The 25,568-nt window shown below is 44.3% G+C and overlaps 1 long non-coding RNA gene across 1 annotated transcript; it reads right to left on the bottom strand.

The window, feature by feature from the left end:
- On the bottom strand, positions 1-25,568 carry LOC116659489. The gene is made up of 4 exons (XR_004314852.1): positions 24,972-25,568; positions 19,829-19,835; positions 2,879-2,886; positions 1-11 (listed from the first exon to the last, which is right to left on the bottom strand). It is a non-coding gene; the product is annotated as an uncharacterized LOC116659489 (long non-coding RNA).

Genomic DNA, 25,568 nt, shown 5'->3' with positions numbered 1-25,568 from the left:
CTAAAAATAGACTTACCATATGATCCAGCAACCCCACCCCTGAGCATATTATCTGGAGGGAACTAATTCAAAAAGATACATACATCCTAATGTTCATAGCAACACTATTTACAATAGCCAAGACATGGAAACAATCCAAGTGTCCATCTACAGATGACTGATAAAGAAGTTGTGGTGTATTTACACAATGGAATACTATTCAGCCATAAAAAATAATGCCATCTGCAGCAACATGAGTGGACCTAGAGATCGTCATTCTAAGTGAAGTAAGCCAGAAAGACAAAGAAAAATACCATATATCACATCACTCATATGTGGAATCTAAAAAAAAAAAAAAAAAAAAAAAAGGACACTAATGAACTCATTTACAAAATAGAAACAGACTCACAGACATAGTAAACAATCTTATGGTTACTGGGGGAAAGGGGGTGGGAAGGGATAAATTTGGGAGTTTGAGATTTCCAAATGTTAGCCACTATCTATCTATCTATCTATCTATCTATCTATCTATCTATCTATAAATAGATTAAAAAAAAACAAGTTTCTTCTGTATAGCACAGGGAACTATATTCAGTATCTTGCAATAACCTTTAATGAAAAAGAATATGGAAACAAAGATATGTATGTACATGCATAACTGGGATATTGTGCTGTACACCAGAAATTGACACAGTGAACTGATTGTACTTCACTTTAAAAATAGGAAGAGAAAAACTAAATATCCCAAATACATTTTGTTTCTTCTAATAAACTTAAAAATAGATGCCCAAGAATACTTCCAAGACTTTGATAACTATGTAAGTTAAAAAAGCTAAAGCTCTAAACTGTTCTTAGAAACAGTGAACAACAGTACATATGTGTAAATTTTTTAAAAACTTACATTTTTATAACAAAAAAAGATAATTCCAAGAAAACAATTCTTTATAGATTTGTACCCATAGAAATTACACATTAAAATAAAAAAGCTTATCAGAATGTTTGCTGTGGTCTGCCAAGCATGTTTTCTGTAACTGAAGGTATTTTTGTGATTTTCCTAAGTCCCCAGTTCCTTCAAGCAAATATGGTTCTGAAAATCATTTTCCCAAATTATATTCTGTTACGCACAGTTAGGTGCAGGTGACAATTTCGTCTCATTAATGTGCAGTAGAGTAACTGCAGAAGTGATTTCGCAGATGACAACATTGACAAATTTTGTTTCTGCACTAAAATGTCAAATTTTAAATATTGGTTACTAAAATATTTAAGGATAAAATTACAACCTAGTTAAATCTTTTATAACACATCATTTATTTTTGTACTCTCGAAGCTTAATCTGTGATGGTGAGATTCAGCTTCCACCTTAGCTCTGAATAAAGCTGGAATTCTCCCAGATTTGGCTGAATGTTGTTTTTAAGATCTGGCCATTTGGTGTTTGGCCATGATAGGTATTCAGTGCATTGCTCCAATGTACATAATGAATAAATATGGCTTATAAATGCATATTTACATGCATGTCGCATGATTATCTACAGTTTATTTTTCCTCAACATCTCCCAAATCAATGTGGATTGATGAGGGACATGAGTTTGGGATAAGATGAAAATATTTGTTACATATATATTAAAGAGCTATAAAAAAGGAGTTTTCTTGAGTGACAGTAAATCTTATCTTACATATTTGGTCAGCAGTGGACTTGAATAGACAATAGAAGATATACAAATGGCCAATAAGCACATGAAAAGATGCTCAATATCACTATCAAGGAAACGCAAATCAAAACCACAATGAGATACCATTTCACTCATTAAAATGGCTATTATTAAAAAAGAAAAGCAGAAAGAAAGAAATAACAGCCATCGACAAGGATGTGGAGAAACTGGAACCCTCACACATTGCTGGTGAGAATGTAAAATGGTGCAGCTGCTGTGGAAAACAATATGATGGTTTCTAAAGAAACTGAATGCAGGATCACCATAAAATCCAGCAATTTCACTTCTGGGTATAGACCCAAAAGAACTGAAAGCAAGGTCTCAAGCAGGTATTTGCACACCCATGTTCACAGCAGCCCTATTCACAAGAGCCAAAAGGTAGAAGCAACCCGAGTGTCCACTGACGGATGAATGAGCAAACACAATGTGGTCCATTCATACAATGGAGTATTATTTAGCCTTAAAAGGAAATTCTATCACATGCTACATCATGGATGGATCTTGAAGACATTCTACTAAGTGAAAGATGCCAGTAACACAAAAAATACTGTATGATTCCATTTATACGAGGTGCCTAGATTAGTCAAATTCCTAGAGAGTTTCAGTTGGGAAGATGTGCTGATGGTTGCTCAACAGTGTGAATGAACTTAATGCCACTGGACTGTATATTAAAAATGATAAACCATGCGGGGAGGGTATAGCTCAGTGGTAGAGCACGTACTTAGCATGCACGAGGTCCTGGGTTGGATCCTCCAATACCTCCACTGTCATAAGTCACAATCCACTATCACAAATCAATTAAGTTAGAATAACCCCTCACATCACACACAAAAATAAACACAAAATGGCTTAAAGACTTAATCATAAGACAAGACACTATAAACCTCTTAGAAGAAAATGTAGGTAAAATATTTTCTAACTTAAATCTTAGCAATGTTCTCCTAGGGCAGTCTACCTAGGTAATAGAAATAAAAGCAAAAATAAACAAATGGGACCCAATCAAACTTACAAGTTTTAGCACAGTAAAGGAAACCATAAGTAAAACGCAGACAACCTTGGGAATGGGAGAAAGTATTTGCAAATGATGCAACTGACAAAGGCTTAATTTCCAGAATATATAAACAGCTCATACAACTTATTCACAACAACAAAAATACAACCCAATCCAAAAATGGGCAGAAGATGTAAACAAGACATTCTCCAATGAAGACACATAAATGGCCAATGGGCACGTGAAAAATGTTCAACATCCCTAATTATCAGAGAAATGCAAATCAAAACTACAGTGAGGTATCACCTCACATCGGTCAGAATGGCCATCATTCAAAAGTCCACAAATGATAAATGCTAGATGGGGTGTGGAGAAAAGGGAACCTTCCTACACTGTTGGTAGGAATGCAGTTTGGTGCAGCCATTAAAGAAAACAGTATGGATATGCCTCAAAAGACTAAAGATAGATTCACCATGTGATCTAGCAATCCCACTCCTGGGCATATATCCAAAGGGAACTCTAATTTGAAAAGATACATGCACCCCAGTATTCATAGCAGCACTATTTACAATAGGCGAGATATGGAAGCAACCTAAATATCCACTGACAGGTGACTAGATAAAGAAGTCGTGGTGTATACACACACACACACACACACACACACACACACACACACACACACACACACACACACAGAATGGAATACTACTCAGCCATAAAAAAGAATGAAATATTACCATTTGCAGCAACATGGATGGAACTGGAAATTGTCATACTAAGTAAAGTCAGTCAGGGAAAAAATACCATATGATACCACTCTTATGCGGAATCTACAAAAAAAAGAACACAAATGAACTTATTTATAAAACAGAAACAGATTCACAGACATAGAGAATAACACTGTGGTTACCGGGGGGAAAGGGGGGTGGGAGGGATAAATTAGCGAGTCCAAGATTTGCAGATACTAACTCCAATATATACATAATAAACAAGTTTCTTCTGTTTAGCACAGGGAACTATATTCCATATCTCGTAGTAACCTATAATGTAAAACAATATGAAAAGGAATGTATGTATCTGTATGACTTAAGCATCATGCTGTACACCAGAAATTGACACAACATTGTAAACTGACTATACTTCAATTTTAAAAATTAAAAAAAATCTAATTATCCCCAAATAAGAAAATAATAAATCTTATGCATACTTTACTAATAAAATTATTTTATATTAAAAATGTATATGTAGTATATATATTTCTTTGACAAAATGGGCAGGGTGGGAACAAGGGGTTTCTGAAGAAGGGGGTAAAGAACAGAGACTGAGGGGCTCTGACTTTGGAGCTGAAGCTTTTTCCTCGTGCACCAGGTGCATAGAGTAGAAAGACATTTCTCTGAAAGTTTTCCTGTTTTTATTTTATTGAAGCACAGTCAGTTACAGTGTGTCAATTTCTGGTGTACAGCACAGTGTCCCAGGTATGCATGTACATACATATGTTCTTTATCATATTCTCTTTTATTAAAGGTTATTACAAGATATTGAATACAGTTCCCTGTGCTATACAGAAGAAACTTAGTTTTTTCTTTAATCCATTTTTATACACAGTGGCTAACATTTCCAATTCTCAAACTCCCAAATTTATTCCTTCTCACCCCATTTCCTGGGTGACCATAAAGTTGTTTACTATGTCTGCAAGTCTGTTTTGTAGATGAGTTCATAGTGTCCTTTATAAAATTTTTTTAGATTCCACATATGAGTGATATCATACGGTATTTTTCTCTTTCCTGCTTACTTCTGGAAGATCTTAATGGCCCAGCACCAGCCAGCAGCTCAGAGCCCAGGGCTGAGATTCACGCTGAGACAGATAAGCCACTTTAGGTGGCCGGAGACCAGGAGGTCTTGTGGGGGTCCCACAGTGGGGCTTTCAGTGGGGGTTCCAAAGTGAAAAACTGGACCACGTGAGCGTTAATTGGATCAAGGGGAGGAGTTAAGCAGGGAACCGAGTGGGAGTGGTGGGTGAAGGGGTAACAAGGCCAACCACGTCTGCAGTATGTGATGGGGTGTGACTTCACCGCGGGACTTTCTCTTAATCCTAGGAACAGGGGAGACACCAAGGTCCATCCTGGCGGCACAGCAGCCACTCAAATGATTATGCACGTCAGAAAAGCTGTTTCATCTGGGCCATGGCCTGTATTCAGACGCGGTCCCCGCCAGTGGTGGTCAGAGCTGCTCAGTGGATCCACCTGACAGAAGATGTAACGCACCTGATGGAGGTTTGCAGGCAACACTGCTTTAGAGAGCAGTGCTGGGTCGGAGGCTTTATGAAGCCTGGCCTGTGAGGGATGAGCCTGCAAAGGGCCCAGTCTCCACCACCTGCTCGAAGGTTCTGTACCTCCTCTGGCCTCCCTGTCTCCACCCTCCAGCTCTAACTTGGAGTCTCCCTGACTTACCTCTGCCTGGTCTCCACGGCTCTGCAAGTCACCCCTCAAGGATGCTGCATCATGGGTCCCCGGAGCTCTCTGAAGCCGGACCCACATGCCCAGGATCCACTCATTCTTCTAGGGCAGGGCCAGCATCCTTCTTGTCAAAGTGCACCAGTGCTCACTGGAGATGTGGATGGACAAGTAAACCTTTCTCTCAATTTATTCTCAGGAAGTCCTAGCCTCAGATGGAGGCAAATGTCCAAGAACCAAGGCCACTACATAAATAATATCCATTCAGAAAAATCTTTACCAAGTGCCTTCCATATGCTTCAGGATGGGTGTTCTGTACCTCCCAGTCCAGAGATAATAAAGAGAAAAACAACTGTGATAAAATGAGTAATGTGTTCTCAGAGCACTCAGGGGAATCTGAAAAGACCTGGGCAACAAAATACTTGCTCTGAGGTCCTAGGTGGAGCGTGCTCTGGGTGGGCAGCGCTGGGAGGGTCCGCCCTTGTGGACCTGGGCCACCTAGTAGCAGGCATCTGGGCCTCCGTTTGCTGCGTCTTCTGCGAGAGGGGAGGGGTGGAGACAGGGGGTGGGCTGGGCAGAAGGGATTGATGGGGAATGGGGCTGGGCAGAGAGGGAGTGGAGGTGGGGGAAGAACTGGGCGCTGGCCTCAGCTCTCTGTAGGTAGTGGGTTTAGGAGCAAGATGCCTGGAAGATGCGGTGACCTAAACCACCACCATCACCACCCTCCTCCTTTGGTCGCACCCAGAATCGTGCCTCTAGCCCCCACCCTCTGTGACCGAGGCCCAGGTCAGCTCACCACGGTTTCTGGAGACCAGCGAGCCTACCAGCCCTGCTCATCCCTGCGGCTTCCTCCTGAGATTCTCCTGAAACTCAAAACAGCTGCACTTCTAGAAGCAAGTGAGGCCAGGCCTGTGGTTGTTCCCTGCTCCGGCTGAGGAAACTTAAGGACCGCTCGGAACTAGTCTTGGAGGCCGTCCGACCCCTTCTCAACTGCGGCTGGGACTGGTGGCGCCTCCTCCGAGCGCATGGCCGGCTCGTGTCAGAGAGCGTGGCTTCCTCCCGCCTCTCGCAATGAACAAGACGCTGAAAATACCAACCTTTCAGGTTCCCCCAAATCACAAGGCTGGAGGTCAACAGGGAGTGTAAGCGCATCATAAAGTTACTGGGGGCTGGGGTGCGGAGCTCAGTGTCAGCGCGCGCGCTCCGCGGGCCCGGGGCCCGGGGCTCCGTCCCCAGTGCCTCCGCAAGAAAAATAAAAGTTCTGCAATTTTTGGAGTCGCAGCCACCTGACATTTCCGAGCAGAGGAGGAGGGGGCGGGAGCGGAGGACCCCAGCCAGCAGGACCACGGCTGGGTGAAGGCTGCGCAGGCCGGCTCTATCCGCGTGGGCGGGGCGGGCGGGGCAGCACGCAGAGCCGGCGCCCAATCCCCGCTCCCCACGCTCCGGCGCTGCATTTGGCTCAGCTGTGAAGCGGGAGCGTGCGGTCAGTTGGCCTGATTAGCAAAAGCGCGGCCTGTAACCCGACACACAGTGAGTGCGAAATCAACGTCAGTTTGATTCCTTTGCTTCTATCCACACCGCCTGCCCGGGACACGGGGCAGCAGCCCGCTTACAAAGGACTACTGTTGGTCGCTGCTCCACATCCTCATTCGCTACTCCGGGTCACTACCTACAACGGACACTTAACTAACAGGACTCTGTACACCGGAGACTAACTCAACATTGTAAATCAACCATACTTTAATTCAAAGAGAACTCATAGGACTGCCTGAGTCCAGAGCAGCCAAGTGCCCAATAAAATAATCCTTTTTTCACTTCACAGTTGGTGAAGCCCCTGTGTAAGATCTCCGTGTTAATCCAAACAGCTTTGTGAGGCCAAAGGGCAGGTGTTAGCTCCAATTTACTAGGGACGGGCCCGACACTTGGAACCCGAGGAGACAGGTTAGGATGCGAGAGTGTCAGTGACTGAAACCCAGTCCTTCTCAATCACAGGTTTCAAAGTAGGTACAAACATTTGAAAGTAGGTATGTAGGCAACATTGAAGAAAAAAGGAACCCTGTAATTTTGAATTTTAAATAATCTAGTTTAGCAGGATGAACAGATTCCTTATAAACCTATTTCGGTTAATCTGTGACCACTGACCCACAGTCACAGCCTACTGTGAAAAGTCTATCAAAACAGCACACCTGGGGTTTGCCGGCAGGCCTGACCACGCGGTGAAAACACAGAGACTGTGCCAGTGGACTGTGTTTCCATGTCCAGTCCCACGTCTGCTGGTCACTCAACCCCTAACTCGTCCACCATGTCTGTCTCAGACTGGAGGACCAGCACAAGGATGTGTTAGTGATTTCCGGAGCATGTTTATTTCATTTGTATTTGTTGACTAAAGAGAAGATGCATCTTTAAGGACATGATGTATCTCAACAAGCAACACACTGAGATGACTATGTACCTGACGTGCTTGAGTTTACGAGGGACTCGGTCTCCAGCCAGGGAACTTAGCTGTCTGCTGAGTGCGTTGCAAGATTCTTCTGTCAGTGGATCTCATACTGTAGCTTCTGCAGAACCGCTGCTGGGCTTTCCAAAAGCACAGACAGCTGGGCCCCACCTCAGAGTTTCTGATTCAGCAGGTCCGGGGGGAGGGGCCTGGGAATGTGTATTTCTGACATCAGCCAGGTCCTGAGGCCTGACTTGGAGGACAAATGACACACACAATGCCTGTGATGAATGGGTGGACGAATCTCACATGTTTGCATTAAAACCAGTGGCTTCTTTTCAAATTTTAAGACTTTTTCTTCCTAAATAGAACACATATTACCTGGCAATGAAAAAGTTTAAAAAATAGAAAGGGTGGCATCTAGAGATGCTCAAAATTTCATGGAAGAAGAATGTATGGTTGTTTCCAGAGGAGACACCTTTGAACTGAAAGAAACAGGAGCAATAAACCAGGAGGCTGGTGGTCACAATCCCTTCAGACCCAGCTAAATAGCCCCTGGGCAGGACAAGGCTGGACACAGGCTGCATCATTAGATCAGGGCCAAGGGATCAACCTCTTTTTCCCTAATAAGCGGCAGCATTTACAGCTTTACGTGAAGAATGAAAAGCAGTTGAAAAACACAACAACTGAATGACACTGCATTACACTTCTTTTTTTTTTTTTAATTTATTTAATTTCGGGGGGGAGGGAAGTAACTTGGTTTATTGTTAGAGGAGGTACTGGGGGTTGAACAGAGGACCTCGCGCATGCTAAGCATGTGCTCTACCACTGAGCTCTACCCTCCCCCCACGCATTACGCTTCTAAAAAGCATCTGTGTGTATCTTTGGGTGCGCTGAGGTGATGTCAGGTGCAGCCTTTCTGATCCTCTCCCCTTCCGCACCGGGGAGATATAGAGAAATCTCCGTCTTCACGAAATTAAACGATATTGCTCTTTTTGGTAAGGTTCACATGCAAGACACAGAGTATCTGAATGGAATTCATCAATTGTGAGGAATGTTCTCAAGCCAAGGGAGGAGAAAATTCCCTGGACGGCCCCCAAAGCTGCTTGTCTCGCCTTGGAGTCCTACAAACCAAGGAACAGGGCAGGGCTATTTGCTATTTAAATGACACAAGCAATGGGATCTTGCCCCCAATAATAAACTCAGAACAGAGGGGTGGGGGGTTGCAAGAACAGCGGGGCCCTAACCCTATCTCTGCCACTTGTCAGCTGTGGGACCTTAATCCACTGATTTGTTCGTTGAGAAAAACCATGTAATTCTTAAGGGCTCGTACCTGCCAGGCACCTAGTTTACAAAAGAGACTTAAAAGTTTTCTTTTGTAAAGTAGGGATCACGCTCACACACCTCCCCACTGTCGAGGACCATGTGCTGGGAACCTCCAGGAACTCCGGGTCCTCCTCTTTGCCCCCTGATGGTGAGCTCTCCACAACTGTGACCTCTCTCGGTGTGACCTCCCGAAATTTAGGCATTTTGAGAGCCCCTGAGATACAAAGTGGTCCAAGTGCCAGGACCTGCTTCCACGGCTACGATACACGGAACTCACGAAGCCACTTTAAAGACCCTCCTGCTGGGGACCCGCCCTGTGCAGGGCTGGACATGGTTTCCTCTGTCCTCACCCTTGCCGGTTGCAGAGAATCAGCTGACGTGATCACAAAGTAAAGCTCTCACTGCAGCCCCACAAAACCCCTAACTAACTTAGTGGGATCACAACTGTTTCCTGAATTGAAGCAAGCACCCTCAGCCTTCACACTTTCAAGCAGTTATTGTCAAAAGGAACTGGCAACTGCTTTTAAGAAGGTACCAAAAAATGTTCTCTCCTGTGGCCTGTCCTCCCCTTTGTTTGAAACAAAGTCTCTTGAATTAAGTGTGGCCTGAACATTTTCCATATCAGGCTGACTCCATTTAGAAATAAAATTACAAATCAAAACTTTTTTTTATTAATGTGTAGTTGATTTACAATGTTAGTTTAAACATACACCATAACTTTACATCACAAATGAAACATTAACTAAAAAAAAATTACAATTTATTTCCATAGAAAAGATGTGTAGCAGTACAATTAAGGAGAAAGATGTGAAAAGCTAAATCCTTACCTTCCTGAAATCGTATCGTTTTAGTAAAGTCTTTTGTAAATAGAGGTCAACGCAGCCGACTGGAGACCAGTTATAATAAAGCCAGACCACAGGTTTAATTCCTACCTGGGGTCCGAGTACCCGGATCTGCAGCTACAGATGCTCCTTCACCCCAAGCAGCTGCCGGTCACTAGAGGGGCCCAGCCAGACTGCGGGCCTGCAGCTGTGCAGACTTCCGTGAGTGCAAAGTCTGCCTTTGGCTGGGGGACTCATAGCACTTCCTTTGTATTCTCATAAGCGGAGCCTCATTCCTTTATCATATGAAGTGATTAGGACATGAGCGGTCTTCACACAGCCGGTAGGTTACCCAGCCTCGGAGATACCGCAGTCGGGGGGAGACAGCCCCTCCCACGTGGATCTGTATAAACCCTGGACCAGCCCAGCACGCCCAGTGTCCTCATGAGTGATGTATTTCCTGGTTTCTCAACTTCCCCAAATCAAAAGTCACCGACAAACCTAAATAGGTGATTAGTATGGGTGAAGTCTTTCTGCAGAGAAATCAGGGTGCTAGAGTGAAGAACAAGTTTAACCTGAATATAATCGAGCTCTAACATCTAACTCCCAGATTCCTGGAAACGCAGAGGAGCAAGGAGCGAGTCACCCAGTTTCTGGAGAAAATGGGAGATTAAACAGGGCAGTGGTCACACCACCAAGTGAGTGTCAAGCAGGGAGGGGACACTGTTCTAGGGAAAGGGAGCACTTTATTTTTTACACAGCCAAACGGAAGGCATAACCGCGACTGGAGTTCGGTTTGAGTAAGCCAGCTGTCAAAAACAATCTGGTGCAGTCGTGGAAACCTGAATATAGACTGGTCTGAGCTGATTGGCGGGGAATCACTGCTAATCAGGCTTGAGGTAATAAAGGCTGCTACAGTTATGTAAGAAAACATTCTTATTTTTTAGAAGTACATTCTAGGTATTTAAAGATGAAGTGACACATCTGTTAGAGAAAAAACTTCTCAGCCAAAGAAAAGAAAAGAGGAAGCCAATGTACTGAATATTAACTGCTAAATCCAGGTAATGTGTAGTTTACACTATATTCTTCTCTGTACTTTTCTGATGTCCGAAATTTTTTTCAAAGGTTAAAAATGTACTAGATTTCACATTTTTGTTTAAACAGTTTCCTGGCTTTCTCATTTATTAGCTGAATTAATTTGCACAAGTTGTTTAAATTCTCTGAGCCTCTGACTCCTCATTTGTAAATTGGTGATAAGGACAAATTCCAAATGGAGATTTAATATCATGTATATGAAAGTACTTCATAAATGGGCAAAGTTCACAGTTTTGTCCTTCTGGCTTATACACACAGCTTTTAAAAGACTTGAAATAAACCTTGGATCGCGAAGAGGTTCAGCAATTCTCAAAGTGTTGCAGGTACTTGTATTAAACAGGGTTCTCCAGAGGAGCGGAATCCATAGTGTGTGTCTGTATAACTGTATCTATTATCTAGATATCTGTCCAGAGAGACAGAGAGACAGAGGAAGATTTATTTTAAGGAACTGGCCACTGTGGAGGCTGGCAAGTCCAAATCTGCAGGGCCAGAGACCCAGGGAAGCTACTGATTCAAATTTCTTTTTAGTAAATTTATTTATTTATTTATTTATTGCAGTGGAGGTACTGGGAATTGAACCCAGGCCCTTGTACATGCTAAGCACATACTCTACTACTTAGCTATACCCTCCCCCCATGTAAATGTTAATCTCATCTAAAAAATACCTTCACAGCAACATCTATAATAATGTTTGGCCAAATGTCTGGATACCATGGCGTAGGCTGACACATAAAATTAACCATCACCATGTTTAATAAATACTTGATTAATGAGATATGTCATATTTTGCTCTGTACAGTTCTGTGCAGTTGCCCCAAGTTGACCTGCTGGTGGTGCCATTCTGAGTCATTTGACGTCACAGCTTTCCAACCAGCAAGCAATGTTTAGGGGTTAAAAAAATACACCTAAGTGTAATATGTGCTTCTCCTATAACTTCTTATCTAAAATCTACCCTCAAACAGAATATAGTAAGTGCCTTCTTTTCCATGATGGGAATGTAAGACCCATGAGAACAAGGGTCCTTCTGTCCCTGCACTGCAGTAACCTTGGTAACTGTAGCCTTGGTAATAAGGGTGGTGCCTGGCAGACGCAGGGCACTCAGCAGATAGTAAGGAATGAAGCCATGACGAAGACGTGGAGCAGATGTCAAAAGTGCAGTCAGTAAAGTGTGATCAGGACACCACAAACATATATTCTGTGATGAAACCTGGCACCAGTCCACATGCACAGAAGAAATTCCATTTGTTTCATTGGAAACATTTCGCTTCTTGCCCAGACACTTGGAGACCAGGGTTATTGAAGTAGCAATTGTTCAGTAAAACATGAAGATCACGTCCAAATATATTCTGCATGGAATCTTTCTTATGGATGGAATGTCATGCTGAACACTGACATAATTTAACTGTTTCCAGTGAGAATTCTCAGGGGAGGAGTCCTGGGGCGCACTAGTGGGCAACTGTAGGCGTGAGACTGCCTTTCCCAAAATATCTCCCCGTCATCTCAGGGCATAAAATGCCTGCTGTGCTCCTGATGGGCTCTAGGCCTTAAATCTTCAGAGGATTTCCATTTTCCAGCATTCTCTGTCAAAACGCAAGTGCCTCACAATATGTGAATGCAATCATTGTGAAATAGTATGTGAAAATTGTCATTTCAGTAATCAACTCGAGTAGCAGACATGCCACATCTTTTTCCTTAGCGAAGACTCTTCCCAATTCTGACAATTCAGAAACCTCCATTATCAGTCCTGCCCTCGTAACCGTAGAGGAATCCAAGCCCATGAAGGACCCAGAGTTTATACTTAGTGCTTTTCTCTTTTCCCCCGTTCACACGTAGTTAGACTTACACTGGGGATAGTCTAATTGCTTCCACCCTTTTTAAGGGAAGGAGTGTTCCAAACTCCCCCCCAGGAAGGAGTGAGCACTGCGGAATGCCGTCGGATGGCTTTCCGATGACGTGTCCCTGGTGGTTGCTAGGCTGTCACCCATATGTTTATACACTTACATAAAAATGACCTAAGGGGGGAAGAACGAGCACCAGCACTGCAGGGATGGGTGATCATTTTCACAAACTTTCTCTTTCATCAGTCCTGCCAAAGTCAAAACCACATATTTAACAAACAGAACAGGACCAAGAAATGTTTAGATAAATTCATAGTTGTACTCTTGGATTCTTGTAGAGTTTTATCATTTGAGCAGATATTACACTGGAAAATGTAATTTTAAAAATAAATAAGCCCTTCGAGGGAGGGTATAGCTCAAGTGGTAGAGTGCATGCTTAGCACGCATGAGTTTCTGGGTTCAATCCCCGGTACTTCCTCTAAGAATAAATATGTAAATAAACCTAATTAACTCCTCCTACCAAAAAAAAAAGCCTCAAACCTGTAGGAATAGTTCAATGTTCCCCAGTTGTTTGTTAAGGTCTATTAGGAATGTATTTACCTCGTAACACCTATTATTTAAGTTATAGCCTCAAGATGATACACAACAACTTGCATTTTGACTAGAAAAACTCCTTTTTGGTTCCCTTTTGTGGACAAAATTTTACCATATATACTAGTTTTAAAATCACTTGAGATACAAAAGATTTAATAGTGATAAAGTTGTATTCTCTGAGAAAAGAACTTTCATGCCCTAATTTTTCTTTCTTTCTTTTTTTTTTTTGGTAACAGAGACATTGGAAATTGACAGAAAAAAGTGCCTTATCTTTTTTAAAAAATGTATTTTAATGGAGGTACTGGGGACTGAACCTAGGACCTCGTACATGCTAGGCACACGCTCTACCACTGAGCTATTCCCTCCCCCCTGAGTGCTGTATCTTTGATGCAGCCAGAAGCACTACAATAACACGTTCTCTGCGGCAGCTCCTAAGCACACATCTCAGGTTGTGGTGAAGACTACATGGAACAATGGATTCAAGTTTCCAGCACACTGCCTGGCATATTTTACCCTCCAACTGTTAGTTTCTCTTCCTCATCCTAAGGGAATTGAATCTGTATATGGAAGATCTGAGAAGTAAAATGACTACATAGATGGGAATTTTTAGGAAGCAGGCAAAATTCTGCTGTTGCAGGTCAAGCAGTTTTCTTGTGTTTGTATTTTAAATGAAATCAAATCTATTAAAACGTTTTCTATAAAGAGACTAAAACCCTTTCCCTCCCTCTTCGAAGAAGGCCAACCTCTTCCAAGAACGTACTACTCAGTTGTAGCGTTAAGATCGTGTATGTATAGCCCGTTTGTCAAGATAAAGAACACATCGTGTGCTACGTGCTCAAAGGCGCATCTATACAGCAAGTGTGCCGGTGATCAGCATGACTGACGTTATTCGCTAGGCAGAATATAGCCACCTTTTCCTCCAAACCGATACTGTTGTTTTGGGAAATGATGCTCTTCAGAAGTTTAATAAATCACTCAGAATTAACATATCCATCGTTAAGTCAACAAGGAAACATGCTGTTCTTTAAAAATCTGAAACAATTTTAGAGTAGAATAACAAATGTCCGTGTTACATGCTGATATACAAAGCCACAGGCATTTGAGGACATCGCTTGCCTTCTGTCGTTTTTGTGTCACACTTCCTTTCATAGTAGATTTTCGGTGTGGCTCTGTTCTGATGGATGTGTAATCCCTTACAAACTTACTCTGTGTTTCCTAGCAAATCACTTCACGAAATAAAGGTGTGAAACCTTACTGGCCAATCCAGTGTTGCCTCGATTTATAGAGACACCGAGTTACCAGGGCCCCTCTGTCACAAGCGACCACTGCTCCCCCACTGGCCAGCCCCCAGGCTCTGCTTCCAGAACTCAGGCCCATCAAGGTCAGAGCTGCACTTGCTGGCAGTTACCTCAGTGATTTCAAGACACCCATCTTGTAGAATGTTCAAAAAATGGAAGCTCCCAATATGAGATTCTCTCAAATAACAGATTAAAACAAATTAAGCTAGGTGCCACGGTCTCAGTTTCTGTAAGATGAAGCCCAGGTTCTACCATGGATGACACACTGGCACCAGCATGCTGTCACTCGGGACACCAGAACCAAGCAGGCGTATCCAACAGAACCTTGACGCTGGGCCTTTCGGAGCAGGTGCTGCTGTTCGGCATTCACAGCTGTCCTTCCTGATCTGTCCTCTATTACGTTCTTCCTGTGACCTGCTGCGCTTGCTTTCGCATCTTCCTCCTGTTTAAAGCCTGGCGGACGGTGCTTCTTGGCACAACTGAATCTGCTTTTTGTGAAGACTGCAGAAGCCCACCGCGCTCGGGCACCCAGGACGAGTAAGCTGGGTCTCTCCTGTGCCTCATTCACCCCTTTGGCCTGGAGAACATAGATGCTTGGCACCAATGAGCTTTGGGAAAGCCCGGTGGTCACGAGCCGTCCTGAGGGCCATTAGGCTGCCGTGGGACACCGTCCTGTGAAATCTCAGCGTGTAGGGCGAATATTATGAGCGACTCGGTTGCTCCCCTGTCTCTTGTCAGAAAGTCAAACTGAAGCTGACTCAGAGCTGGCAGCGAGCAGAAAGCAGCTGGAGAAGCCCAGGAGGACATCCCCGCAGCCACCCCAGCCCCTCCTGGCTCCCGCAAATGGCGACCTGCACGGATGCCATGGAAGAAGTGAGTGTGGGGCTGGCCACCACATCCTGATGCCCGGGGACCGAAGTCCAGTCCCACTGGAGTGTGGCTGTGGGGGGAGGGGAGTACCAACGAGCGCCCGGTGTAGCTCTGACTCCACGCACAGGCCAGGTGGTGCTCACGATGATACTGTGAAGACCACCACCCCCAAGGACAGGAAATTGATGAGAAAGTTGAACCTTAGCGAGATTAAGTAGCTTGCCCGATTTTGCAGAGTTAACAGGAGCCAGATCTGGTTATGAAGCCTCCAACAGCTTTCATCCCGAGGAACGTGACTAGGGTAACGGAAAAGGCAGAAGACTTCAGACGCAGAGTTTAGGGGGAGCCTACTTCCCTCACCCATCACCTCTCCTTCCCCTGTTTCCTTTGCTTTTTTTCACTCTCTAGCGCCTTCGGTCTTGAAACAATATCTACCCACTCGAGGTGTCTGGACCTGCCTGTCCTCATCTGTAAACGGAGGGGGCAAGATGACCCAAGGGCAGGCTGTTGTGACGGGGCCCCCACACGGCCCTGCTTTCCTGTGGCCTAGCTGGGTGCTTGCACTCTCCCTGCGGCGCCGACTCAGTGCTGCTCGTTCTGACTCACAGAGCCCCTCCGTGGGTCACTCATCGTACCCCCGGAATACTGTTTAACACAGTCTCAACTGGGTAGGTGCTTACCTAGCTCTTTTCTTGTTCCTAAAAACGTGTGGAATGTCTCCCTTCTTTAACCAGTGCCATTTCGTTGCAGATCACTTCAGAGCAAAAGAATGTTCTGGTAATGGCTTACAGACAAAGTGATTCAGCCCTGTGACCTTGACCCTGAGGTGCCTTATCTTGGTCTTATTAACTGTCCCTGAACCACACCTGTCCTTGTTCAAACTAGCAGGAGGGGCCTCGGGCCAGAATTCTCTCTTTAGGAGTGTTAACAAGGCATGAAAAGGGAATTAATTCCACTGACTCCCCACAAGGCGGGTGGGGATAAAAACTCGGGAGACCCACTCCCTACCAGGAAAGTGCTGATTCCCTTTCGGAAAAGTTGCTGACATAAGAAAATGACACGGACCAATCTAAGTGCTCTTTGGGTTTTTGGTAATTGGATTTTACTTATTTTTTCACTTTTGATTTCGTTTTGAGAATTAAAGAAGTTACCCTTTTATTCTCAGCAGTTGGAGGGGTTCCAGTGCAACCTTGCCCCAGACGGGGTAGTAAAGGTATTTACACAGAACAAGGATGTTGTTGGTTCTGCGGGTCAGTGTTAAATCTCTGGTAGCTCACTTTTTGTGAGAGCGACTGAATGACTGGTATATCAAGGCCTATTATGTTTAATAATCGTATGATCCTACGTACTCAAAAGTACAGCCTGAAGACGGTCGTTCAACCGACTCATGTTTACTAAGCTCCTACTCTGCACAAGCCCCACTGTTCATCACTGTGGAGGACACAAAAACAGGGCTGTGACTCCTTCTTAAAGGAGCCTAACCTCTTCTGGACTGGGCTGAGGTGGGGGAGGCGGTGAACAAACGCGCCTCATAGGGAGCATGTGATACAATGAACTCCCAGATGAAGAATGTAAACCCGTGACCTAGAAGCTCAGAAGAGAGAGGGACCTGATAAATTTCATTCACTCAGTGCCCAATTCATTCACTCAACCAATGAGCATTTTTGGACAAATGTTCAGGTGCTGAGGAGATTTCAAGATGAACAAAAAAGGGTCCCTGCCACCGGACTTGCAATAAAGCAGACAGGCTCACTCATGTATACAAGTAACTGTAATTCAGGGAAGAAGGTGATAACATGTTACAAGAGATGGAGAGATAAATGTGCTGGAATTTCAGAACCACGGGCTACCAGCTTGGACCCAATTCAGGAAGACTATACAGCAGGTATTTGGACTAAGTCTTGGAGGGTGGGCAGGGTCTGCACAGATGGAGGTGATTAAAACCATCCCCGTCAAAGGTACACAGTGTCTTCTGAAGTTGGACACTGGTATTGGGAACATATTTTGCATATAAAGAATATTCTGCCTGGTCTTCGTCTTTCCCGGTCTGTCCACAAAAGCTCATTTAACCCACAATGCACGTGAGAAATATTATAAATATGTGCTTTCAGCTACACATAGATATTATGTCAGGGTTCCTACGGGAAAATTTCGGCTGTTCACATGTCTGAGGCTGGGCACACACTCCTGCCCCACCAAGGGATCAGGGACCCCTCAGCTTCCCTCCCAGACCTCTCAGGTCCTCCAGCCAACAGGCGAGGAGAGCGAAGGCTTCTGTGATGGGGAGACTTGCAAGAGAGGATTCAGGTTGTGGGGCCTGGAGCTTTCATAACTCCTGGGAGGCTCTGTTTAGAAAAATAATTTAACAGTCACTTACTTTTTCCAATTTTACGAAAACATAAGTCTGTGAGAACATACTGGGAGGGCACCTCCCAGGGCCTTGCAAGTGTTTAAGCAAAGAGAGACCCTGATGTTGAAGCTTCCTTAACTCTCTGGAAAATCCAACTCTGAGAGTGGAAAGCTTGGCAATCTGGAGCCTGTTTATTCTCTGTGCTTCACTCCGCACTGCCCCTGGGGTAGCTGCTGAGAGGAGGACGGCAGGGGTGGGATGACGTCTGGTGTGGCCGGCAGGAGCTGGACAGACTGGCGCTGGTGTTCCAGAATGTTCCACAAGCAATACCGGCAGGTGACTCCATCTTTTTGGTCTCGAGGTTGTTCATTTGTAGAAAATGAGGAAACTGTCCTTCTCGTTTGTAATACTGCCACCTTCAGAGGACAGTTTCCATGAAATGTCTCCCTGGCTTGCCGTGAGTCTTCAACAATGTGGGGGGATGAGTCATCTGGAAATTGCCACATGACCTATTCCAAATAGCTTTGCAAAACCCACTTTCCTGCTTATAACTCGAGTTCACTTGCCTCCACACCTGAGACAAAGAAAGGACTGCAGAGATGCGGTCAGTGCTGGCCGGAGCGTCAGGCACCGTGGACATGGTAGACGCATGGACACTCAGGGCCTCTGTAAATGGTGAGATGTGGTGCACGTGGGCACTAGTGACTGTCCAAGTCCGGCTCTCAGAAATGCTGTCCAGGTCCTCCCCCCCCGCCAAAGGCCAATGACCACGTCTCAGAAGGGAAGGGAAATCAGACCCCTGGGAGGGACCAGAGAAGCAGGATGGGCGAGGGAGTGGGGGTGAGGGAGCATGGGTAGTTTTATTTCAGGCTGGTTAGGTAGAGTCCTCACCTCTTACAGATACAGAAACATTTACAGATGAAGTGGTAACAGAGTCTGGGACTCGCTGCCCCGGGGGCACAACAGCTGGGAGTGCAAGTAAACTGGCCATCTCTCATCTTCGGTCTGTGTCTTAAATTTTTCATAGTAAAAAGATTAAAAATGACCAGTGTGATAAAATCACTTGTTCTAGAATCGGGCAAATGTCCATGTGTGTCCCTTGCTGTGCCCCCTGCTGCCCTGCCAGCAAGGCTAACCCAAGTAGCATCTCCCGCATGTATCTCTCTCCTGGAATGGCTCCTGCCCCTCGGGGAGCTTGCAGGAGGCATTTTGGATGAGGTGGCTGGTCCCTGTTCGGTGTCTGAATCTGCTGTCTTTGTTTTGTTCCTTCTCGGGCTCGCCTTGAGCTCAGGATGCTGTGTGGTCTGGTTCCTGGTCTCCCACCCCTGCTTGGCCAGCTGCCTGGCCGAGGTCTCCAGGACCCACGTGTCCCTGACTTTCTGACTTCTGTTTTGAATTTGGAGCCTGGTGCTTGAGCACCTCCCAGGCTCAACCTACTTTCATTCCTGGTCCTGATTTTCCCCTCTTTGTCTCAGCTGGGGCACCTCGCCCTGTCCCCGTCACCCACTGGTGCTCACAGCTCCATGAAAGACAGAACAACTGTATTTTTCCAACTCAAAAGAATAACGTGCATTTCATTTTGCAGTACTTTTATTATGGAATTTGAAATCTACTTTCTTTAGCTTTACGTTGATCAGCTTCAGCCATCTTGATGAAACCGTCGCAGCAAATCTCTGAGGCATTAGAGTACGTACCGTCTACTTATCTCCTCTTGCTGCTGGTACAGTTTACCTCAAAATTAGTGGCTTGAAAAACATGCACCTCTTCTCTTACAGTTCTGGAGGTCCGAAGCTGAAATGGGTCTTACTGAGTTACAATCAAGGTGTCAGCAGGGCTGTGTCCGTCTGGAGGCTCTGGGAGGGTCTGTTTCCTGGCCTTTCCCAGCTTCTAGAGCCCCTGCATTCACTGGCTCACAGTCCCTTTGTCTATCTTCAGAGCCAGCAGTGTAGCATCCTCAAGGATCTCTCTGACTCTGACCCTTTCCGCCTCCCTCTTCATTTTGAGACTCGTGTGATTATGCTGGGCCCATCTGCATAACCTAGAACAGCTTTTTTAAGGGCAGCTGACTAGCCATCTTAATTCCATCTGTAACCTTCATCTGCCCACCCCTCGCCTTATAACCTGATGTATACACAGATTCCGGGGTTAGGATGTGGACAGCTTTTGGGGGGCATTATTCTGCCTACCACGTACCGTATTAGAGATCAGATGTGACTTTAAGGAGATTCAGGGCAAAAGTTATCCCAAGAATGAAGTGGCTAGTTTAATAAAAACCATACAGATGACCAAGAAACCATTAAGATAAATTTGTCTAAACAGATGGGTGACTGAACTGCACTGTGGTCCCCACTCCATCAGTTTCTGACTCGGCATCTCTTTCGGCTCCAGGTTTCCAGGAAGGCACTTGGTGATTCACGTGAACTCCTGATCTTCACGATGCTGCCTCTTGGATAACAGACTGAATGATGTAAGCTCTTCATTTATTGCATTTGGCCCTGCACAACCCTGGACTTGCTCTCTGCTCAGCCTGGGGCCCCAACTGTGCTGCACAAGGGCGCGTGTCCCAAACGTGACCTCAGTGTCCGACCCGGCAGCACTGGGGTGGGTGCAGGAGACCTTCAGGCTGAGAAGAAAATCCTGACACCCAAAGGGAAACAGCTTCTATCTTTTCAGCTTATTTTATCATTTATTTTTTCAGCATATTTTATAAATGAAGAAACGGAGGCCTCAGGACACTGGAGAACTTTACCAAGACATGGAGGTGGTGGTGTCAGAGACCAGAACCAGAAGCGGATCTCTGAGTGGCTAAACAGAACCTACCTCATTTCTTCCCAAATCACCACTGGCAACATTATAGTTCTGTTAGAAGAATTCTAGTTTTAAACAAGAAGGCCAGTGTCACTTGTGTGCTACCAGACTAGAGCCCTGTGATAACAGAAGAATAAAAGTCCTTTGTTCCAGAATTCTCAGCGAGATAAGGTGTGGGAAAGCAGAGCGAAGAGAAGTAACACAGTCAAGATCACAGTCAAGCCTGAATTCAGAATAAGCTCCTGCCACGTGCTCAGGCCAAGCTTAGGGAGGTGGCATGTCCTCCCTTGAGCTGTCCCAGACGTGGTGCACGCCACAGAGGGGTGCAGCCCTCCCCCCAGATTCTGGTGCGAGGTGGGAGACGCGTGTGGCCAGCTGCACCCCGGCACTGGTGGCCCCAGCCGCCGGTCCAAGGCAGCAACGGCACACAGACTCCTCAAGTCCTTCTCCCCTCACCCCTGCTTACGCCACCTTAACTCATTCATTCATCCTGTCAACAAACTCATAGCGAGTACCTGCTCTGATGGTCAGTGCAGTAAAGACTGGAGAGAATGAAACGGTGGATAACTTTACAGGGCCTACTGACCAATCAAGGTGTTCACAGTATGAAACTTTCATACCCACTACTGCATACAGAATAGATGAATAACAAGGTCCTACTATAGAGCACAGGGCACTGTATCCAATATCCTGCAATAACCTATCATGGAAAAGAAGCTGAAAAGAGTGTGTGTATATATATGTAACTGAACCACTAATGCTGTACACTTGAAACTAACACAACACTGTAAATCAACAACACTACAATAAAAGAGAAAGACATCTCACATAACCAAGCTGTCACAATCCACAGAGGTAAACACAACCTGGAAAGTATCCAGCAGGGAGTGTTGAGTGCACAGAAGTCCTCCCGAGGGCCAGTCCAGAAAGACAGCAACGCTCGCCTGAGAGCCCACAGCCCAGGTCGGGCGGGAGGCACTGGTCAGCTTTTCAGAGTGCACTGTGCATCCGCCGTGCTGCTCGGGGCCACCCTGTCCTCCCTTGGACACAACTGTTACCACTCACTGCACCACTTACAATCTGCTCATTTCCATCTTTCTGGTAGGTAGATGCTACCAATCCCAGCAAGCAATCGAAAATAGGCGCTGACTGCTGTATAGGGCCCTACGTGGGATGTGCAGGGTGCTTCCTTTGTTTCATAATTCCATTTGTAAATTAACCCAGATCTTAAAAAAGGGAAAAAATGACACTTGGTGACACTTTTGAAGGGACAACTGATGTTACAATCCTTCTCTTTAAGTTGTGAATTTAATGGTGAGGCCTTCTCCCCATCAGGGGCTGCAGCCTGTGTCAGCAGCCTTTTGTCCGCTGGTTCCCCGACGATCAGACATCTAAGTTCATAAAGAGAAATGTTTCTTGCAGAAAAGATGTTGAGATGATTTCTGTGTTTTAAGTGTGTAAAAGTGATGTCTAGTTGAACAATGAATCACTTTATGTGTTAAATATACAAAATGAGTTCTGACAAACAGGTGTCAGATTTTAAAAGGATGTGGGCGGTTTAATTCAGTTTCACATCATTCGACTGTGACATTCTAATTCATTGCCACATAGAATGAGCTTTCTCAAGAGGAGCTGATTTATTACCATTAGTTTTCCCCTATTTCCTTTTCTGCCTTTCCTTTTTTATAGTACTCCTGAAATAGGGCTAGAGAGTTATTTTTAAAAACAGCTCTTTGTGTGTGTCAGATTAACAGCAAAATCATTTAGAATTTTAAATAAATTTGAGGGCCCTTCTCAACCTCACCATGGAGACAGGAGAGTGAACTGTTACCATGGAGACGTGTGAGTGCCTCTGAGCCCAGAGTTATGATTACATACAGTCAGGTATTAGCATGAATTGGGTATCGTACGTAAAGCATTTTCAGTTCCTCATGGGAAGCCTGGTGACAAATGAAATTAACAGGAAACAGATTTCAGTGCACTACAAGTGTCCTCATCCCTGGGGCAGGAAGAGGAAATCGCTGGCTCCCAGACTTCACCCCAATTCCTGATTCGGTCTGGAGAGGAGGCTGAGAAATCGTTATTTCAAACAAGCTTCTCAGGAGACTGAGAACCAGCCCAGTAGGAGACTCTCAGAAACCAGACTGTCTGGGCAGTCAGTCATCAGGAATGGTTTGGTTTTGGTTAATTAAGAGTTTTTACTTATTTAGGGGTTTACTATGACGTTAAAAATGAATTGCAACTAGTTAAAATTTGTAAAAACCTAGTTATTTCTTAACTGTTGACATTCAATTAACATACTTGATTTACGAATTTGACACATTTTAGCCATCGTTTTTAGAGAGGCTTTTACAATTTAAATTTCCTTTGTATATAATATAATTGATTTTTAAAAAGATACCTAAAACTTTACTGCAACAAAGCTGTCTCAAGTTTAAAAAGCTAATAAAATTTTAAAAATTAAACTTATATTCTCTTCAGTAGTCTAATAGTATAACAGCATAGTAAGGTTTCAGCTAAATAATCAGAAATCAAACAGTTACATACTTTAAATTTGAATCACCATGCTAAATTCTCTGACTCTAATGACCCAAATATTAAAAACTTGGCAAGTATATGAAATTCAAGTCTGCAAATTCCGTAACACAGAAACATATTTATTAAATGCTACATATTTGATATCTTGAACATTTCTAGACTTAATTCTAAACCTTCTCAGGGAGAAAACTCCCTCCTTGCTTCCCAGTGAGAGGTTTTGGAACAGACACTGATGGATAGGATAGGCTGAGCATGAGTTTTCGTTGCAGTAATGTGCTGGGATTTAGAGTTCTTCCCCAGAGCTTTTAGACGGTAGTCATGATAATCATCACGGCTGAAGGGATGGTATTTTTCAGCCACCTGATCCAGGCACGAGAGGCTGGTACATGGGGTTGTAATTCTTCAAAATTATATGTTTTATCTTTTTATTCTGAAATCACCTTAGACATACAGAGTTGAACTGTAATTCTAACCCAGAGATCTCTGACGTGGTCTTCCTTCTGAATCTAGCGACTGAGGTGGAGGAAAGGATGACAAGGGGAGGGAGGGACAGGACACTAGAGGTCCCACCTAGTCAACGTATTGTCCAGAAGCTAATCATAAAGAACTTCCCATCAGGGAGAACAAGTAGCTGATTTCCAAATAACCAGGGTCTGAGGGGCAGGTCCCCACTTGGATTTGAGGAAAGAGGATCATAGTTGATGTATCCACCTAACAGTCATCTGTACTAGTCAGTATAAAGGCTAAGCTTTCGTAACCAAGAGCCTCCGGACAGGATGGGGCATCAAAGACAGGGGTGTAATTCACTCTCACTTAGCAGCCCTGTGGAAATGGGCAAGACTGATGGGGAGGCTCTGCTCCATGCGGTCTTTCTGCGACCTGGTACCTCCACACCATTGCTCCACTGTCCCTCAGGGCTTTTTAACCTGGCCTTCTCGGACCCTAGGAAGTCCGTGGCAGTTCAGAGGCTCCATAAATTTGGACGGGAAGAAAATTACACCTCTATTTTATATTTAGCATTCCCTTCAATTATAAATGTGGATAACAAACCTTGGTACTATTAGCAGTACTTACAAATGGGTCACCAACACAAAGAATAGATATTTTATATTAATTTCGACTGTCTTGAACTATCATTTATCTTCATCACTACTTTGAAATTATGGTAATTATTAAACCTGTTGCTACTTGTTACTAGATAGTATCACTAAAGAAGCATCTATATTATTATATCACTTATTAGTTTAAACATTGATAACATTTTAAGTGTATTTCAATATAATTTATTTGTAATTTAAAGAATTTTATTTTTTACTTATTTTTGTATTCTACTTTCTCACTGAGTTACAACATGTACACAGTAAGTGACTAAAATATGCACAAACCTTAAGTGTATGGCTAGGTGAAGTTATGTATTTTAATGGTATCAAAATACAGAACTTCATCGCCCCAGAAAGTTTCCCTGTGGTTTTTCCCAGTTCTTTGTGCCTCTCTTGCAAAAATAAATGTTAATCAGACTACTGATACCATCAAGTAGTGTTACCTGAGATTTACATTTAAATAAAATCATAAAGTGTGTGCACTCTTTAAAAAAGACTTTATTTTTTTAGAGCAGTTTCAGGTTTACAACAAAATTAATAAGAGAGAGGTGCAGCGGATTCCGTACACCCTGTTCCCACACATGCAGAGCCTCCCCCACCATCAACATCCCTCTCCAGAATGGGACTTTTTTTCTTTTTCAAACCAAGTTAATGAACCTACACTGACACATCATAATCACCCAAAGCCCACAGTTTACCTTAGTTTTCACTGCTGGTGTTGTACATTCTATGAGTTTGGTCAAATGTATACGGATGCATACTACCATTATGATATCATACAGAGTACTTCCACTGCCCTAAAAATCCTCTATGCTCTGCCTGTTCACCTCTCTCCCTGATCCTAGAATATTTTTTTTATTGAGATATAACTGACACATACCATTACGTTAGTTTCAGGTGTACAACACAGTGATTAGGTATTTGTGTATACTGTGCAATGCTCACCACAGTAACACTAACGTGTGCACACTTCCGTGTTGGCCTCCTTCCCTCCACATGATGTCTGTGAGAGTCATCCAAGCTTCTGTGTGTGTTGGTAAGCCACTCCCTCTGTTGCTGGGCAGTAATTCATTTTATGAATAGAAACAACGGATGTATCTTCTGCCCCATGGGTGGCCATGCGAGTTACTTCCTGTTTCTGACCACTGCACATGAAAGTACCGAGCCTTCTCACACACACAAGCACTCATGTCTCCTGGGGATGAACCTATGGGGGACTGCTGAGTCACAGGGCAATCACGCTTAGCTGTAGTAGATTCCGCCAGACTGTTCTTCAGATTGCCTGAGTGAGATTCTGCTCTTGCCAGTAAGCAATGTGTAAGAGTTCCAGTTGCTTCCACATCCTCACAAATATTAGAGAT

The sequence above is a fragment of the Camelus ferus genome, chromosome 24 (assembly GCF_009834535.1).
Source record: "Camelus ferus isolate YT-003-E chromosome 24, BCGSAC_Cfer_1.0, whole genome shotgun sequence".
NCBI classification, from domain to species: Eukaryota; Metazoa; Chordata; class Mammalia; order Artiodactyla; family Camelidae; genus Camelus; species Camelus ferus.
The sequence above is the reverse complement of the archived record's forward strand: the minus strand, read 5'-3'. Positions and strand labels throughout refer to the sequence as shown.